This window comes from Amblyomma americanum, chromosome 10 (genome assembly GCF_052857255.1).
Source record: "Amblyomma americanum isolate KBUSLIRL-KWMA chromosome 10, ASM5285725v1, whole genome shotgun sequence".
NCBI classification, from domain to species: Eukaryota; Metazoa; Arthropoda; class Arachnida; order Ixodida; family Ixodidae; genus Amblyomma; species Amblyomma americanum.
The window spans coordinates 15,768,148-15,788,419 of NC_135506.1; positions in this window are offsets into that span (position 1 = coordinate 15,768,148).

The following is a 20,272-nucleotide window of genomic DNA, read 5'->3' on the forward strand; positions in this document are numbered from 1 at the left end:
TTCAAAGTTGAGCCTTAACTTACGGTCACATCATGTATGCTATTATCAGAGTTTAGCGTGCATGGCTCTTGTGTACACTAAAATAAGCATTTCCAACATAGTAGCGCGCTTCAAAGCAGAACCCCTCGCTTCAGAGTCAATTGGTAGTTGTTATCAAAAATTATATAAAGCGCACTTAGGACAACAGACAAGGGAGACCAAACAACAACAACAGTAGTTGTTACTGGGTTTTTCAGTACGCTCACTAGTCATAAATCCATGAGCAATAAATCTGGTTTATTTTTTATTTCAAGTGCAGATTCTGCCGCTCTTTGGCCCAAAGAAGAATATCGGTTTGTTGACAGAAATGGTTTCTCAAAAACCCGAGGCACAACTAGGCTGAAGTTATCGTTGAGTCACCGTTTGCATATGTGACAAACAGCGTAACGTCCCGCAAAATTTTGCGCTACGCGCACAAACCGTGCATACGGCATTCTAAAACTGCCCAATGTTCCTTCAGTATTTTGTACACAGCATCTATCTACACTATTTTCCAAACACATTTACGAATGCCGCGAGCAGATGACAAGCAGATGACGAAGCGCGGAGGAACAAGTTTAACATACTCCTGCTTGGCTAAGGAGGTTTGTAGCTTCCACAGTGCTGCAAAAAGAAAACTTATGAGATGGAGCATAGATTTATTCCTTGAACAAAAGTTATTAAGGTAGTGCTTTTCACACGAGGGTCTCCTGTATAAAACCATAGCTTACAGCTAGCTTACGAATATATTAAGCAGTGTTGTTGAAACAGTTCGTGAATGCACATAACAAAAAATGCACACACTGCATACACTATGAACACAAACTTATCGCAGGTACAGGTGCCCACAGAAGGTTTCAGAACACCAAAAACACAAAAATCCTCTATTTGCTTGCAGCCGACATGCACAGCCAGGAGGCACTGACGGGTACATTGTACAGGTCCAACATGAAAGCAGAAGCCAGGCCCTTTAGTTCATGACTGCATGCACAGACTGCACAGCAGTTACACTTTCCTGTAATTTTCGTATTCCAAGAACTTTTGTAGGCACCTGTACCTTTTCGAGCAAAAGATCATAAATATGCATGCATGCAGAGGCTTCTAGAAGGTTCTGGAATCGTTGGAAGCAACTGGGTATAAAGCTTGAAGGTACACATGAGAGTATGAAGGATGGTGAAGTTACCAGCCAGAAAACAAAGGCACTTATCAAAAAGTGTGCACCAATAATTGCTATGCACCCTGACACAGACAGTGAAAAAGAGAGAATTCCGCTATACATACAGATCAGTTAGAATAAACAATGCAGAAGAAAAGATCTGTTCACAAATGGCCACAGGTATAAACAAATTAGAGATGAAATTAGAAGCTAACTGTGACCAAAAACACAACAAAGGCTCTTACTCTGCTCTACAGAGAAATCTCAAATCATGTTGGAAAGGGGCTTCTGACATCTCTGAATGCAACCAAAAAAATGTTAGCACCTTTGGCACTGTCTCATACTGAAACCCATAAAAAATGTTACTCACGGCTGTTTGCACAGTAAGGCGGATATAAAACTAATACCCTGTCACCACAGCTACCTCAAACTCCCTTGAACTATAGAAATGCAAGTCCGTCAAGGGAGCTCCATTTGGAGGGAAGTTAGGTGTCACACGGTCCTTGCAGTGTATCACAGTTGTGTGCAGCAATACTTTCAAAAACATGCTAGAAACTTGGTTGTCAAAAAAAAGAAAAATTACTGCCGCTAAAGGCTGAGCTTCAAAACTATCGCAAATCTTTTACAAACAGCGCATGCTCATTATGAGCAACAGTATTCTGTCCAACAATAAAAAAAGATCGGAAAATCCTTTTGAACTCCCTTCCAAGGCTGCTGTGTGACAGCGTGAGCATCTCCTTTAGGATAAGCACCCTCTTTACTTAGGGGAGTTCGCCATGGCCGTGTGACATGGGTAAAAGAGCTGTGATTGAGGAACTTCAGCTGAAAATTGGGCACTTTTACTTCTATGCAAACAAGCCACAGACAGGATGTCATCCATGGGCAGGTTGGAATCTGTAGCTTCATTTTAACATAGCAAGGACGACCAATGCCCATAACAACAAACAAAAATCACACTTCACACGTGCTACAATCCATCAAACAGAACAGACGTATAACACTGGTGCAGGAAAAACTAACACTGCATGCCCATTGCAACACATAAAATTAATGTCGAGGAACCATCTCAAAACAGGAATTAATTTTCTGATTTACATGGCACCAAACCATAAAAAAATGTACCAAAGACAAATTTTTATGCATGAGGAAAAAAAAGAAAGATTGTAAGGTAACACAACTGCTTTGTACCAGAAATAAACATTAACAGGACACACAATGTGTTGCCTGGCTTTGTAATGCAGAATTCACGAGGACTTTTGACTTCCCAAACAATAAATTTTAAAAGGCAGGAGAAAAGGATAGAAAATATGCTAAACCTAAACCTAGCCTTAGTACACAGCAAAGCAAGTCTTTATGGCTAATGCAGTTCTTCACGCCGCTTTCCACCATCCCCAAATAGAGAAAAAACTGTTCACAACCATACATAGAAAAAGAAAAATCGAGTTCGTTAGACACCTTTCTTCAAAGTGGCACAGCGTAACAAACTAAAAGATTGTTCTTGTCTGACACAATTTTCCCGGATCCATATAATGCTCAATGTCTGCCCACAAGTATCCAGCACCACATTTTCATGGAACACTGAATGCCTTTAGGCAATTATATTCTGTTCATTGTAATTCAGCTGCAGTTTGCGTAAATATTCCCTCAAGCAAAGAGTCACTTGAATGGTTCCTTCTCACTACTATGGTTCTGCATGTGACAGTCGAGGTTCTCCTTCCATCTGAAGTCCATGATGCAACGCATGCACTGGTATAGCTTCTCGCCTGTGTGGGTGCAAAGGTGGCCTATCAGGTGGGCATTCTTTACAAAGCTTCGGCTGCACTGACTGCATCGGAAGGGGCGCTCTCCGGTGTGTCCTCTCGTGAGCCCTCCAGTTGCCATGATGATCCGTGACATAGGCACACTCAGAGCACTTGAACCGCCACCTTCCTTCATGCAATTCCAGCCTATCCAGTACGCTGCTGCCTCCAGAGGCAGCCAAGCCTGCGCGATGAAAGGAAGCATGCAATTCATTAAATGGGAGAAATATGCTGCAATGAATACACAAGAGCAGGCCATCCTCACAAGAAGAGTCAATGCAAGTAAAGGGTACACGGACAGGATGCCTACCTCAGGTCATTTTAGCACTACTGACAAACAGAACGTCAGAATTCTGTCAGTGAAGGGTTTAAACCTTAAGTCTCCAAATTAAAAATTTTGCTTTGCAATGTAAATATGAGCCTCGAATCAGCGTGAATTATCATAAATTAGCCACTCTTCAGGTGCACAGTGCCAATTACAATTTACTAAAAACATCTATTGTTTAGCAGCAACTCTGCACACAGCTGGAAGTAGAAAGTTGTTCCTCCCAATGAATGACAGCAGCAATCATAACAAGACATGGATGAAATTAACTGCCAGGCAACAAGTCCTTATAATATTTTTGACAGCTAAGACAGCCTGCAAGTGAGGCAGCCAGAAAATTAAGTGCAGGGATAAAGAGATTTTGCCTGAAAATATGGCCCTCTTACTACCATACAAGAAAGCTACCAACTGTATCATTCAGGAAATGTAGAAATCTGTAGTTCCACTTTAACAAGGCATGAATGAGAAATACATACAACAAATGATGAAGCACACTTCATATTAGCTGAGACTGGTTTATGGTTTACAGGGGTTTAACATCCCAAAGAGACTCTGGCTATGAGGGACGCGTAGTGAAGGGCTCCGGAAATTTCTACCACCAGGAATTCTTTAATATGCATGCCATTCCACAGTACATGGGCCTCTAGAATTTTTCCTCCATCGAAATTTAGCTGAGATATAAAAAAATAAGACGTGTGATTGCTACAGCAAAGATTAACGTTACATATTCTTTGCAATGCCTAAAAATTAAGATGAGGCACCACCTCAAAATAGGGATTAGTTTTACCATTCATGTGGCACCAACGTATAAAAACTGTGTCTAAACTAAAATTTTCGAAGACAGATTGTTGGACACAACGTCACTGGAACCACTGCCTTCCAGCCTGCAATTTCCATCTATTGAGGGAGATGCCATGCCTGCTTCCAGCTGTGAGTGAGCCTGCATGAGAGAAAAAGCAAGTTTCCTAAAGTGAGAAGTATACATGATGTCAATCCGTAGACAGGAAGAGGCACACCTCAAAAGAGTTAATGCATGTTGAGGGTGCACACTGAGAGCACTCAGCTCATGCCTTTTACCGTCAGTCAAAAGTTTATAACTGAATCTTCAAATAAAAACTTTTCCACCTCGAAGTTAGCATGCACTTAGCATCAGCATGAAAGCACAAACTCATCATTCTACAGGTGCGCAGTGCCCATTACAATTTTTGCTCCTTTTCTCCAGTTGCTGTTTGCCAACATACACCTTGTCATTTCCAGGCTAGATCCAAACGTTCAACTTCTATGATAGCGAAAATTTCCATTTTCCAGTACATCAGAATTTTAATTTTGTGGTTCCGTCTATTTTCTGCAATGAATAATCATGTCAGCAGTCCACCAAACTAATCAGTACAGGTGCATCCGCAACAAGACTGGCAGATGTTCTTCTAGAAAGTTTGCCTATCACCACTCAACAGCCACTGCTCGCAACTGTTGAGCCCTGGTGGTGTCAAAATCACACTCAAAAATATGTTGCAGCACAGCCTCTATGCATTAAATATTTATGAAACGGGTACATGCTTGGATAGCCAAGCTTGGATCTTGGACGAACTATCATATTAACAATGGTATTTTCGCCCTTTACTGAGGCTCGAGCGGAATATTTGTGTTGTGGTTCAATTGACACCATGGCTGAAAGCGTTAAGACAACTCAGTCTTCAAACAAAAGATTTTGTGAGTAAAAGTTAGCAAAGTTCGCACGTACTTTGCATCAGCATGAAAGGTCATAAATTGTCCAAAATCAAACACAGATTATTACAACTGTAACTCAGAAAAATACCACAAGTATTAGGAGCCACCACATGATTTCCAATCAGTGCTGCTTACAAAAAAATCCGCATGCAGCAGAGCACTCTACACCACCTGTCATATCTTCATCCTGTCACATCTCATTAAAAAAAAACTGAAAAAATCAGCAGAACTTTATATACAGTTGCGAAGTGTTGAGTACAAATTTCATCTACTATACAAAAACATTGGTGATAGTGCCGATATTCCAGGTAGTGATATGTAAAGCAACTGCTTCACAAATTGAATGGGAGCAGATCTTCGAGCAAACACAGCTAAAGCAGTGAGCGTGGAAACAAGACCTCGTTATGCCATATTTACTTGCTTAATGAACCCATTTTTTTTTTTCAGAAAAGTGCACATCGATTTGAGCGGGAGGGTTCATTACGCAGAGGAAAATAACTTTCGACAGATTTTTTCACTAGAGTGGCAATTTCATATACATCCATCAGCCTGCCCGCCTGACGGTTCATTCGTCATAAACAAATGCATGTGGTCCGCCATGGTCGTGTCGCCGGTGTAAAGCATAGTTTACTTTGAAAGGTGTTTGCTGTCTCATGGTACGATCCAACTATTTTTTTATCGTCGACGGCGCCGGCCAATCACGATGAGATAAAGCGAAAATGCTGAACACCAGCCCTGAAGGTCAGGTGTGTGGTTGAAAAAACTCGAAGGTCGGTTACAAGTGTGTAATGCGAACGTTTAAGCATTAGTTGCAGTTTGAGAGGGGTTAGGCATTTTCAGCTCCAATCTCGAGCTCACCAAATCGCTTGCGGGTCTGAAGATCCTGCCTTCTCCACAGCAGTTCAGTGCAAAAGAAGTTCTAAACAACCTGGTTTAAAGTCCTACACTCCTCTCCGATGCTTGAGTGCATGTCGGCTTAAGCCACCTCTGCCGGATGCTCCCGTGAGAGCCTATACAGGAATACAAGGGCACATAGTGTCTTGGTGCCCTGCCAAGTTTGCCGAGCGTGTCCCTCCTGCCGGAGCTCCTGTCAAAAAGTCAAACGTGCCTTTATGTTATCAGCACGCTACCAAGGACTGCGTGAATCTAGGATACGCGCTAAGGAAAGCTGACACTTGTTTTTTAAGTAAACTCTCAACAAAAGTGGAAGGCGGGTTCACTGCGCAAGTAAATACGCTAACTACTATTTTTTTGCCACAGATGCTGGAACAGGTGATGTTATTAAGAACACAAATTTTGTGGAATACACAGTCCTGCCAACAATACACACTGTACACTTGCAAAAATACTCATAGGCGAGGCCCATGAGACATTGGTGGCAAAACATGCAAATACGGGAAAGAAATAAGGGACACAAAACATAGGCTTATTTTCACAAGTTTAAAAAATGAGAATTCACATAACGCAATGCTAGTGGTAGTTTTCAAGTCCAAGCATGTGAAACCGACTGCCCTTTCACACAATTCAAAGACACAAGTGAGCACACAAAAGCACATAGGCAATGCAAAGAAACTGCAAGAATGGACATAAACGGAGGTAATTTATACCTCACTAGATACCAGAAAAAATGGACATGTTCTATCCAACCTTCTCGGTTAATTATTCTTGCATGCACTCTGAACAATCACAAGACACCAAGCACAGACAGAAATATCCCCAAGAGATTGGCCAAATAAAACAAACAACAAGCATGACACCAGTGCTCAAATACTCCCTCAGAATCCCTGTCCCATTCTCAGACTTGAGCTTTTATCCTTAATTACTAAATTCTCACTATTTTTCAATCTTTTTGGTAGCCCCAAACTATTCAATGTTACCCGTCTCTGTTGTTAAAAGGGATAATCTATTACATTCGCTTAGTTTTGTGCATCAAAGCTCTCACCATTCTTTTTATCACATGGGGTTCTACTGTAAAAGGTCCTTAAAACTGCACTTTGTTCACTCAAGTTAACTGCTCACGTAACTGTAGTTAGGACTGATATATAAATACATTCAAGCGCTCACACACAGCTGTTAAAACACATGGCAATTTAAAACAGTAAATGCACTAATTATGATCACTCAAGCCACCATTGGTATTGTGTGGATGAAAAGATTGAAGAACATGCATAAACAGGCTTTTACAAAGTTCTCAGGTCGTCGGTGCCCAGTGGGCATAAAGAAAATGTTTTAATGTCCACAGTACACAGATCAATAACAATGAAAAATGCAGATTGCCTTCACGAAGAGCCATAGATACAGGCAAATTAACAATGAGGCTAGTCACTATCTTTGGCCAGAGAAACAAAAAGCTCCTGCGTTAATTAAAACATGCTGGAAAAGGATTGTTAACGGTGATGGTGCACAAGACTATTAATAGTATACATGAGTCCCGACTCATTTGCTACGCAATCTTTTTTTCTCGTCATTTCGATTTCAGTTTTAATGCCGAACAACAGCCATTCTGTAACAACATGCAAAACCTGCAATATAATTGCTACTTGTTCCTTTTTTGTCATTTAAACTATTGGCCAGGCTTGCATATGAGAAGTTATGAATTAAAACGAATAAACCAGCCATCATCATACTACAGTTTTATTGCGAAGCAATACTACTTTAGGTCGCACTTCAGCCCGTTCCGTGGCGAGGCGGTGGTAGGCACCATTGACCTTTAGCGTCACCTCGCTGCATGACGTCACACCACGTGACCTAGAGTGACGTCACACCAGCTGTGTAAAAATGGGGCCCCATCTCACGCCGTCGCGAGGCGGCAGCCACCAACGGCGGCCTAACTCCCGCTCCTCTCACCAGGGGCGCTACGGTCGGTGTGACGTCACACCAGCTGTGTAAAAACGGGGCCCCATCTCACGCCGTCGCGAGGCGAGGCGGTAGCCACCAACGGCGGCCTAACTCCCGCTCCTCTCACCAGGGGCGCTACGGTCAGTGACTTCACACCAGCTGTATAAAACAGCTCCGCTCCTCTCGCCTTTAAGGTTTTGTAATGGGCACGCTGGTGAGGGAAATGTTTGTCGGCCGTTTTTTATAAGCCTCACATGACCTCAACTTGCCTTTATGTGAGAGCCATTGTTTGGGTGTCGAAACCGAAACAAAAAAAGCATGACAGAAAAGCATTTAATATAAATTACTTCCTGCTTGTTAGCGCAATCCACATGGCAGTCCATGTTTTCTGATATGCTCTACATCATTGCAAAAAAAGAGCATGCAACTAAAATTTCGTGTCCAATCCTTTTAAGATAATTTTACCTGAACATTGGGGAATCTTACATCTATAAAAGGAAGCTAGAGACTACATGTCATTAAAGAGTAGCTAGGAAACAAGCTTTATTTCAGCAAGGAAAGAACAAGCAATGAAGACAAAATAAAAAATGAAACCCAGTTCACATATGCTGCAAGACAGAGAAAATAATGGACACGTGATTTTTTTATTTTTATTTATGAAATACTGCGGACACTAAGTCCAAGCAGGGTGGGCGTACAAGTGAGCGAAATAAGAAAGAAATAACACTGGAAAATGGACAGAAATAGCACTAATTGGTTAGACCTCATGGGGCAATGGTTGGTTTATTTGATTCCAATCTATTATAGTTCGTGGGAAAAATGAAAACTTGTAGGTGTCTGTTTTGGCGAATATAGGGGTTAGAAAACTAGGGTGGTAATGTCGAGTTTGTCTGGCAGATAACGGCTTTAAGTATAATGAGGGGTCCAGACCAAATTTGTTCTCTGCTACAGCAAACATAAACAATGCACACTCATGATACCCAAAAATGGCCACAAGCCATCACCTCAGTACCTCATGACTTCCTATTCACATGTCAGCAAAATACAAAAAATGTGTGAAAGCCAAATTTTTGAAAACAAATTACTGGATGCAAAAGTAAAAAGAAAAGCAAAGCTCATAATGGCTCACTAAAAAGAAAACACAACCACCTCAAATCAGAAATGAATATTCAAACAACATACATGCACTTAGCCTGGCCTTCTAATGCAAGTTTTGTGACCACGTTTCCCTTTCCAAGCAGACAAGTAAGGAAGCACGCAGCAAAATAGCATGTTAAACCTAGCCTTAATAGACAGCGAATGTCTTTCCATTGTTAATGCACTTCATGCTACTGTCCACTGTTGCCACGCAGAAAACCAAACCGTCCACAACAGTCCGCACACACAAAAAGAAAGTCAGTGCACCTCACACCTCTTCATTAAAAAAATGGCACCTTGTAACATATTAGAACAAAACCAGTCTTATCAAACATAATTGTCCTGGATCTATGCAAATGACAACTACATGCAAGTACATCACGGCAATCTGGAAGGATATACCACATCGTCATGGAACAGTGGACGACTGAGTAATTACTGTTTGTTAGAAACCAGACGCCATATAAATTCCCCAAGCACAAGCATCACTTAAATGGTTTGGCACGATTGTGATTTTGCACATGACGAACTAGGCTAACTCTTTTTGCGAAGATCATGGGGCAAAGGTGACAACGGTGCAACCTCTCTCCTGTGTGGATGCGAAGGTGTCCAATCAAGTTGTCTGCCCTTGTAAAACTCTGGCTGCAATGAGTGCACTGAAACGGACGTTCTCCTGTGTGTGTCCTCTCGTGTTTCTTGATGTCGGCATGCCGATCCGTGGCATAGCCACACAGAGGGCACAGGTACCGCCCCTCTCTTGGTTTCCACCTTCGTCGACGTGGTGCAATGTGCCCACTCCCAGCGGCGATCGAGCCTGTACAATAAGAGAAAGTGTAAGTTTCCTAAAATGTGAAGGACAAGCCTAACCACAAACAACCACCACCTCAAGAATTATCTGCATGGGGCAGATGCCCTTACTCAGGCCTTTTTACATTGCTGGCCTATGTGGTGTCAAAATTCAGGAAATTAAACTTTAGGAAAACTAAGCCTTCAATTAAGATTTTCCATTACGAGGTTAGCACACAATTTGCCCTAGCATGAATGGCTAAAAACTGTCCACTATCAAATAAAAATGGTTGCACCAGTAACTCGGTTAAACGCTACAAATACTCTGAGCCACTGCATGACATCCGATCAGTGTTGTTCAGAAGAAGCAACTGCATACAGAGAACACCTGCACTGCCCGTCACACCTTTGTTTCCACCAGATTCACTGTCCTAAAAAAGTCAGTCATGCTAACGATAATTTAAGGGTGTGTGAATATTCAAGATTTTCGAATAGCGAATCGAATATTCTCCTGTTAAATTTGCTGAACAAATCAAATAGTGCACGTTCAAAATTATTCAAAATGTATCGAATGCAATCATTCACTGAACACGTCAAATGGTGCAAGTTAAAAATAATATGAAAAAAATCAAATTAAACCTTAAGTTTTTGGTTATTTTTTGAATAATGGGCATGCAGTTTGACTTGAGCATGCCATACTTTTGTTTTCAAAAAACAGGGCTCACTCAGACACCACAGAGAGTGCAGTGATGATAATCTGTTCACACATTGAGCACAGCGACATGGTCCATTTCTGTGGCAGCGTCAATGATGTTCATACAAACGGTCTGCAAGATTCAGCAGCCTGGCAGTACTCAACGAGGTTCAACAACTCTGCTTTCATGACCGATATCCAATGTCACGCTCTGTAACTGACGTCCCTCTCAACAACATGAAATAAGAGCGTTTGTTCATTGTCATCACCAATAACAAAAGGCAATTTTACACTGAAAATTATATGATAGACACATCTTTATATACTGGCTTCATGTTTCGTGCCTTGTAGCAAAATTTAGTATTTCAATCAAATGAAAAAGCTGTTGTTGTCCATAGTAAAAAAAAAAAAAAACCTTTTGAAACCACAGCAGGTTTCTTTTCACAGTGTGCAGGACAGGATTGGTCATGTCTTTACATGCAAAGAGTACGACGTAATGATCGAGCATAGGTTCCTGACAAGGTGCCTTCATCTATGTTCCAAGATGCTTGCGCAGTCTGGATGAATAAGAATTTTAGCAGAAGGCATTTCATCAGGTTCGTTTCTTTGGATAAGATGAAGCATTGTTCCAATCAATCTGGTGCAGCTGGCAAGTCCGTTCATGGCGTGCTGGTTGTTTTTGACATCACACAATACTCCTTTAAGCATCGACTACGGTAAGTGGCTGCTTACTGATTCTGTCGGACCATCGACCCTAACCAGACAGGGTTTTGTTCAACCCTCGACTAAGAGATCAGAATTGCTGCCAGCATTTCACAGTTTCGAATAAATATTCGTTCTGTACGAATATTTGCACAAGCAGCAAATAATCACACGAACATTCAGTTTATATTTGATTTGATTTACAATTAGATTATTTGCATTCGTTTTGGTACCGAAGGTAGGCTATTCGTTTTCGATTCCATTTCGAGGAAGTACAACTTGCACACCCCTACACCCAATGCCTGTCTTTGCGCACAACTCAAATGCATACCAAATCATTTGAGAACACTTAAGTGACTTCAAGAAATAAAGGAATTTCATTTCTTGTGAATGGATGCTACTTAAATAATCCATTCAAAACAGCTTGTTACTCTTGTTTGTGAACACTGTACAACAATGAGGGCATGAAACAGAAGCAGAAGCACTGATTTGTCCTAGCAGCATAAAATAAAATGGTGAATTGTAACACAAACTGCAATACAAAACATTAGCAACATGTAAACAACAAAGCAAACCACCATAGTTTTGTTGCAGGAGTCTGTAAATGTGCACCGCACACAACAACGAATGCTAAGGCACTCTTTAACAAGTTGCACTGCAGCCAGGACAATGGTGGCTTGCGTCGAGTAATCCACAAAATTACAGCAGTGGAGGCTTGCACTTCACCAAAAATGCGAGACAGGCTTCCAACCTGAAAAAGAAAAAGAGAATTTATCATCTTTACCTAGGACTTCCTTCGACCTCTTTTGCATTTTTTTTCCCAACTTTTTCCACACAAACAGTAAAGAGGATGTGGCACACTAAGGTTGCTCGATGTACACGTAGAATGCAAAAGAAAAAAAACAAAAGAAGAAAAGGGAGTTTGAATACAGTAATGACTTCAGATTCCAATAAAAATGTATCATTCCAGCACTTTTTGAATCATTCAGATGCATTCGCTGTGCAGAATGGCTACCAAGGACTGTATTCACTTTGACTGCACGTATCTGCAAAACAAATGTTCATAACCACACAGAACACACGTGCAACAAAGTGAAAACTGAAAATGTTTGATGTATAAACAATGTACACTAACAAAAAGAAAAAAAGGGGTGACACACAGTTCCATGTGTGAATTGCAAAGTTGTTTGATAACTTATTAATAAGTAGCAAGTTATTTGATAAGCTACTTGAATGTGACACATAACAAATTCAACCATGACACGTGAAGACAGCCAACAGCGCGAAGGGATGCCAAAACAGAAGGCTTAAAGATGGCACAGCACTGGCATACACCTTGCCACAAAGAAGCAGCTTTCATGTTTCATTTTTCACAGCACTGAAACTTGCACCAAAACTAGCATGCAGAGATTACGGTCCTCTACAGGTCTGCACCATTGCCTCCCCCAGGTTTCTTAACCCTTTCAGATGCCACTCACTATTTCTCTTGAAAAAAAATTTGTCTGCACTCAGATATTCTATGCAGTCTGCCAGAAAGCCAATTAGCTATGCTTCAATGTAAAACGCCTGCAAAAGGTATGTACAAGCTTTCGTAAAGAGTGTCACAACAGTTGGGAATTGTAACAATCAAATGCCTGGATTTGTCAAATGGACCAGATGGTCATAATTTTTTTTTTTTTAAGACGCACATGCCACTGAAAATGCAGAAAAAATACGCTATTCTGAGTGACAAAATCTTCCTACATCAGTATAGCAAAGGACGTGCTACCAAGCCCACTGTTTCGACAGATATCACTTACCATATTTACTCACAATTTGCACCCACGCATAATTTGGGCACCCCTAATTTATCACCCGGGTATTTTAAAGAAAACTTTCACTCGCACATTTTACGCACCCCGATGTGCCAGACTACCAGTATGCATGCGAGTGCGCACAGGACAGGATTGGGAAGATCGGCGTGGCCGTGTCATGTGCGGCTACGAAAGGTGCAAGTGACGAGACGAAGCATTGCATGCTGCTTAGTTTACCTGGTTGGCAGTCGCTTTCCCGGATGAACAGCTGTGACAGCAAACTTCCAGAAACCGCCAGTACGTGCCAGAACCCGAAACTACCAAACAGTTAGCTATTCATTCTGCTGCTAGTCAGCCAGGTAGCATGCATGGCCACCGGTTTATCGCCAGTTATTTTCATTTGCCTCTGACTGCTGGCTTTGTGATCGTTTCACTGAGCATTTATTGCTTAGAGCTGCGCATCTGCCATCATGCCATCACATGGGAAACTGCATAACGGGGAGCATGGTGGGTGGGTATGCGTCCTATATTTTGAAAACTTTTTTATGGCCAGCGAGGGGCGCGAGTTGGGGAGGAGGCAGGGATCGACATACAGGCAGCAAAACCCAGTATATATTGCGTGTTACAACATTGTAGAGTATTGTAGGACGCGTTCGTGAAATCTACGCGTACTTTGCACACCCTTTTTTTGAAGCCATAATTTAAAGAAAAAAGTGCACAAATTACATGAGTAAATACAGTACTGTGTTCGCCAGCAAACATGAAGATGCACATTAGTTGTGATTGAGCAGTGTTAGTTCACCTGGAACAATGAAATCATTGCCAACTGAAAGCTGAAACATGCTTCCAGAAAAAGCTGCGAATTTGCAAAATGGCAGCAGCAACAACAGAAGCAAAACAAAGTCCAGGTGCACAAGAAAACCTAAACAGTGACTCATTCCAAAAAAATCTCATAATGCTTTAGGGCAAGCAACACCAAACATAATGTAAAAACAAAGAAGACCACACCACACTTGTGGTGAGGTCCCGAGCCCACTGTTCCATGTGCACTCATACAGATGGCCACACAGACACGCTTGTGCAACATGTAGCTGTCAGTCACAGCCCATATGAACAGCACGAAGGGATGAGGTGACAAGTCCCCCACTGTGTCCACGTGCACAAAGTATTGAAACGCCACACATTATTTTACAATCCACGACTTCCAGGCCATAATGAGCCCGTGAAAATAGCACAAGGTTTTAAACAGTTTTCACCTACAAACTTTTTCTTTGGCTTCTTGACACATTGGTATTGGAAGTGACATATTGGTTATGGCAGATGCCGTAGTGGACGGCTCTGGATTGATTTAAACAGCCTGGGGTTCTTTAAAGTGCACTGACATCACACCAAACACGAGTGTTTTCGTATTTTTCCTCCATCAAAATACAGCCGTCGGGGCCAGGATCAAACCCACGACCTTGGCATCAGCAATCGAACCCCAAAGCCAATGAGTCACTGTGGCGGGTTGATATCAGATCCAATGCCTGCAAAAGTGAGCAGAGATGTGCAGGGTATGCACAACAAAAACCCAATGTTAGAATCAGCTCTGCTTAACTGACTTGTGCATTACGCAAGTGATTTCTGGGCAACTGAAATCTCTCAGAAAGGCAAATTCATGAAGCATAATGAAGCAGTTTCAAGTGTTCTCCACTAAAGAAGCTCTGCTAAAGTAGTAGTAGACACCAAATTTTTGCCTGTGCGTTTTCTTCTTCCAAATGATGCATTGGATATCAGTATACATGATCGAATAACCCTGCTGTATTCCACTACGACCACTGAACAATTTATAATTGAATATCTTGATGCTGCTGTGGTTTCAACAATCGAATGATGGCTGACGTGTAAGAGGCAAGTCACATGCGACACGAAAAAGCTGCAATATAATCACTGATACATATGTTTAATTCACTTAAGCCAGCCTGCTTCAAGAGCTGAAATGACAACATATCAGCAATTATATTGCAGTTTTTCTCACGCTCCATGTGGCCTAAACACTTCTTACACATCGAGCTATTTTCCAGTTGTTTAAACTGAAACAGCATCAAGAAGAAATTCAATAATAAATTTTTGCGTGCTTGTAAGCAAACACCACATGGTGATTCATATATTTTAATGTTTTATGCATCATTACAGAGAAAAAAAAACAACCATAAAACTAGGTGTCTTAAGTCCTATAAGCCCTCTAGAAGGTGGACTGAATTCTCACACAAGAGCATGACACCATTCAGGAGTGCCTTTTCCTACAACAATGCTAAGACGACAGAACCAGTGCTAGCACCTGTTTTCAAATTTTCGGTATAACAAGTAAGCCATGCCAATAGGTACTATATACCATCGGTACCACTTTATCTTGTAACTCACTTGGGTCATCAGCACATCAATAATCCCTTGACACATGCTGCCCCAACTGGCTGGTTCAACAATGTGCACACATGGTTTCTGCAGCAGCAACCTTTAAGAGTAATCAACGTGTGTTCTTTTCAAAGCTTGAATGTTCAAATTAATGTGCAGCCCACAGAAGACCCCAATTAGGAGAGTAGGCTGTGTCTCCAGCGATCCGGCGGTGATATTCATGAGTAGCTCAGGGCATTAAAAAACAGTAAAGGTTATACAATGTGGCAGGGCAGCGATATAAAAAAAATACACATATGGTTCAGTGTCTCTTCTGTATCGGTCCTCCCATGCTGCATAATAGTTACTATGATGCCACACCAACTAGCCCAAACTGCTACCACAATAAAATGTTTCTTCTGAGCCCATGCTATCCTATAAGCACTAGTAAACAATTCGTGTTAATGTAGCTTAGTACACTCTGGTGATGTGGTCTCAACAAGAGGTGATACATCTGCATATACATGTAGCTGGAGCACCCTTCACTCCCAGTTGTAGCAGGGATCAAAAGACATGCAATATTCATAGGTTACTGCATTTACAAGGCTGTCACTACTGTCCATAGCAAACATTATTTCATGCTACGGGTTTTTATGGGTTTATGATGGTTTAACGTCCCAAAGCGATGCAAGCTATGAGGGATGCCGTAGTGAAGGGCTAAGGCAATTTAAACTACCTGGGGTTCTTTAACATGGTTGCACTGACATTGCACAGTAAACGGACTTCTAGAATTTCGCCTCCATCGAAATTCGACCGCCGCGGACGAGATTGAACCCACGTTTTTTGGGTCAGCAGCCGAGTGCCATAACCACTGAGCCACTACAGCAGCTAATTCCTGCTATGTAGTACTTCAACATACCATAATTTCCAGTATACCGCTCACACCTAGCATACAGTTAGAGCCCTTTATTTTTGGGATTTATTTCTTTTAATTCAAAGGGTAAGTACCGGGAAATATTTCTGAGCTAAAATTCAGATATAAATTGGGTTACTCACCTAAGTTTTATATTGCGAGCTTATTTGAGAAATTTTTGTTGCAGCAAGAAAGAAAACATACTTTAACAGGCTGATTGTGTGCAGGACATAAAATGACTTTTTTTTTTTTTCATAGACATTATTTCATAGACATGAAAATTGCAGGCTGCACCAAAAACCATCAGATCTTTTTTTTTCCATCTAATACAATTATTTCATTGCATACATTACTATAATTTCCTACATAGCACTTCCGCGTGTGTGCAAGACCTGCCAATTTTTGCTCATTCATGTCAAACGCATTCCTTCAGCCATACATGGCAAAATTACTTTTGAAAAGTAATTAAATTCCATTATTAATTAATTTCCTAGATATCTCACAGAAGTAATTAAATTACATTAAATTGCTGGTCACAAAATGTTATCACCTTACATTAGAATTACTTGCCTTAAGTAATGAAAATTGCTACTTATTTTTGATGCTAAAAATTTTTCCCCTCTTTAGTCAATTTGAACAGCTGCTTTGCTGATGTAGATGAGGTCCTCATATCACTCTTCAATCAGAAGTACATCGTTCAATGTGTATTATGGTCCCACCATCCTCATTTTAAAGAACTTATCATCCGCTGTTTGACTGCTTATTCATGCTCCCAAAAGTGCACAGGGGCGCAGAGAAGCTGCCAATTCTGCTGTTGAATTGATTCATTCTGGAGGCAAGTTGGTGGAAATAAATTGCATTTAACGGTGACGTTGTTGCCTGTGTTGCCCTTGAGTTAAAAATAGGACCTCAAATGAGGCCACAAAAGCCCGACAACTCGCAACCAACTTTCTACAAGCGTCAGTTGAAACTTCTTGTCAGTGTGGCGACGTCACAGTATATTATGGAGCAGTATAGAGGGAAGTACCTGCTCAAGCACTCGCAGTGTGTCTGCGAAAAGGTCATGGAGCCCTCCTCTTTCAAGTATGTAGTGTAGGAAGATTTCGTAGCGGTCCTATGACTGCTCTTCACCAAGGCAGTGCTGACACCTGCACGCACATCGCCTCTCGTCCACATGCGCCGCTTCCCTGGAGTGCTGGCTATTGCTGGTTGCACGCTTCTAAGTTCCTGATATGGCACATTAACACTGATACCCAGCGTCATTGTCGGCGTCCAGGAAAAGTGGTTTGCAACCCCCAATGACGTCATCATCAAAGAGAAAAATTTCTTCCGAAGGTGCAGAGAATTGAACCAAGGGCCTTTGCTTGCGAGGCGATCACGCAACCCACAGGCCACAAAACAGTGTTGCTTTTTGGCGAATAATGATTCATTTAATGTATGTGTTGCCTTATGACTGTATGCTAATGAGTAGGTGTGTCATTAGAAAGGAAGGAAACAATAAAAATTAAAAAATGAATGCTTTTCATCTCCAAAGCATGGAAGTAGTCTGAAGTGCCCTCCGTAATTTATTCTTGCTTTGTAAGTCGCCGCGGTGGCTCATTGGTTATATGGTGCCCGGCTGCTGACCCGAAAGATTCGGGTTTGATCCCGGCCGCGGCGGTCGCATTTCGGTAGAGGCGAAATGCTAGAGGTCCATGTACTGTGCAATGTCAGTGCTCGTTAAAGAACCCCAGGTGGTCAAAATTTCTGGAGACCTTCACTATGGCATCCCTCATAGCCAAAGTCGATTGCTTTGAGACGTTTAAACCCCATAAGCTGTATCTTTGCTTTGTAGATGCTCAACTCCACAAACGTGGGGCCGAATCATGGCAGATACGAGAAGCATGGACTCAGTACTCAGCAAAACTAATTTATTACTTTTCTGTGAAATTACTACTTGAAAGTAGTTCAGTACATTGCTAAATTACCAGGCCACAAAAGTAATTAATTACATTTGAAATTACCGAGAAAAGTAATTTAATTACTGAAATGAATTACAGTAATCTACATGTCTGCCTTCAACATCCCAGCAGCCGTTTTAAATGCGCAAACAACATTGACATAGGTAGCACTTGATACAATGGTGCCAATTTCTGTCCAGTGCTCGTGTTATGGCCTCTCTCTTCGCTTCTTGAATAGCTATATTGAATCCCTGTGGTGTCCGCCCAGCCAACCCTGGGTGACCAGGGAGTGCCACAGGTGCACTGACACTGTTACCAATGTCTTCCTCTTGTGGTGCTTGGAGTGATTTGCAACACTGCCATATGTGCTGCCCCGATCACGACGTCAAGCAGTGGATATTGCTCGCCTCCCCCTCAAGAGGGCAGGGGTACCACATGGACCTCTGCAGGACACTGTTTACCCATGTGCAAACTAGATAATTAGGAGGGAGGCTTCCTGCCCTCTGCTACAATTTGTTTCTTCAGGATACTGAACTAGGCTTGAAATGCTGACAGTGGCAGTTTGACTCTCGTGGGTGCTTGTGTGCTTGGTTAAGTCACAGGACAGTACCACGAACTCACACTATTAATTATTTTTTTAATGTGTCGGTACAGTAGAGAAACTGCCAGCATATTTAACACAAGTCTAATCCTACCTGTAGCCAACAACAATCTCAACCTCCTCCTACACCTCTCGAATACGAGGCCGATATCGTAACTACTCTAAAACATAAACTCTATGTGTCTCCATTTCTTCGCAATCACAAGCCACCACTCATGATACTAACTCGTAACCATATTATGATTTTTTTCAAATCATAAGATTTTTCCAACCCGTCATAGTCCGCATTATCATTGCTGTTAAATAAAGAAAGTCTATTGTTTCTATATCGACAAAAAGCTCGTCTTCGCTCCGACTTTTTAGGGCACACATCTCTAGCACTATGAGCACAACCTTATTCCTTCCTGAGATGAGAAACAGAGCACAGCAATGTGTTGGCCGCTTGTGATACCAGCCACGCTACGTGCATTCTTAAAGTGAGGCCTGGCATCGATGATCAGCCACAACCTTCATTTTCAGCATGGGCTGTAGGAGGGAGATATATAGCGTTCTTCAAAAGGAGATGGCTCTTACTACTATAGTAGGATACAACTTATACCCCTGCCAAGCGTGCAAAATAAAGTGCACTTATGGGGAGTGTGCTTCAGGCCCTGGAATGCACTGTACACTATGTAGCCCTAAATGGGAAAGCAGAGTATGCTCGTAGACACAAAAACAGCAGCTGGCTAAAAAGAAATTTATTCGAAATGGCTATCTGCAAGTGTAACTGCTGTAAAGTGACGTCAGCCGCAATCAGACTGCCTTGCAAGCGCTGACGGCACGTGCGTTTATCGTTTGATATCCTTCCCTTGTTCTCCCTTTCCCCTTTCCCCCTCTCTGTTTCGTATATATACGCTCCGAGCCGGAAGCAATAAAGATTCATGTTGCAACCTTCGAACGGCATACTGTCGTATACAGTAAGACACGCCACGTGTGTCGTAACGATGTAACAGTGGCGACGAGGCCAGAAAGAACCCTTGAGGTGAAAAATGATGTAAGCCAGGCAGTTAAGGGCACAGGGTAAGGTAAAATTAGAAAAAAATCGTTTTTTTTTTTAATTTTAGAAGTTCAATTCTTTCTACACATGTTCCATGATCGCACTTTCCTCAGAAACCCATATTTACGGCTGAAAAACGCTTTTTCCGAAACCAAGTAGTGAGCGGCCACGCCCCCTTTCAGGATTAACGTCAATTTTTTCAACCAAAAAGTCCACCACCTGATTTCAAAACTTGTCTAAAATCAGCTACATATAAAAAATTGTCTGGCAACTATTGTACAGCTCCTCTTTTTTTAGCCAAGACAATCCTGAGACGCTTTGCACGTTTTTTCCACGTTTCTGCAACCTTCATGCAGCTGCGTCCGAGTGCTATCCCTTTCGATCAGTATTGTAAATTGTGCCGGTGTTGGTTGCTGCTGATAAGTTGAGATGC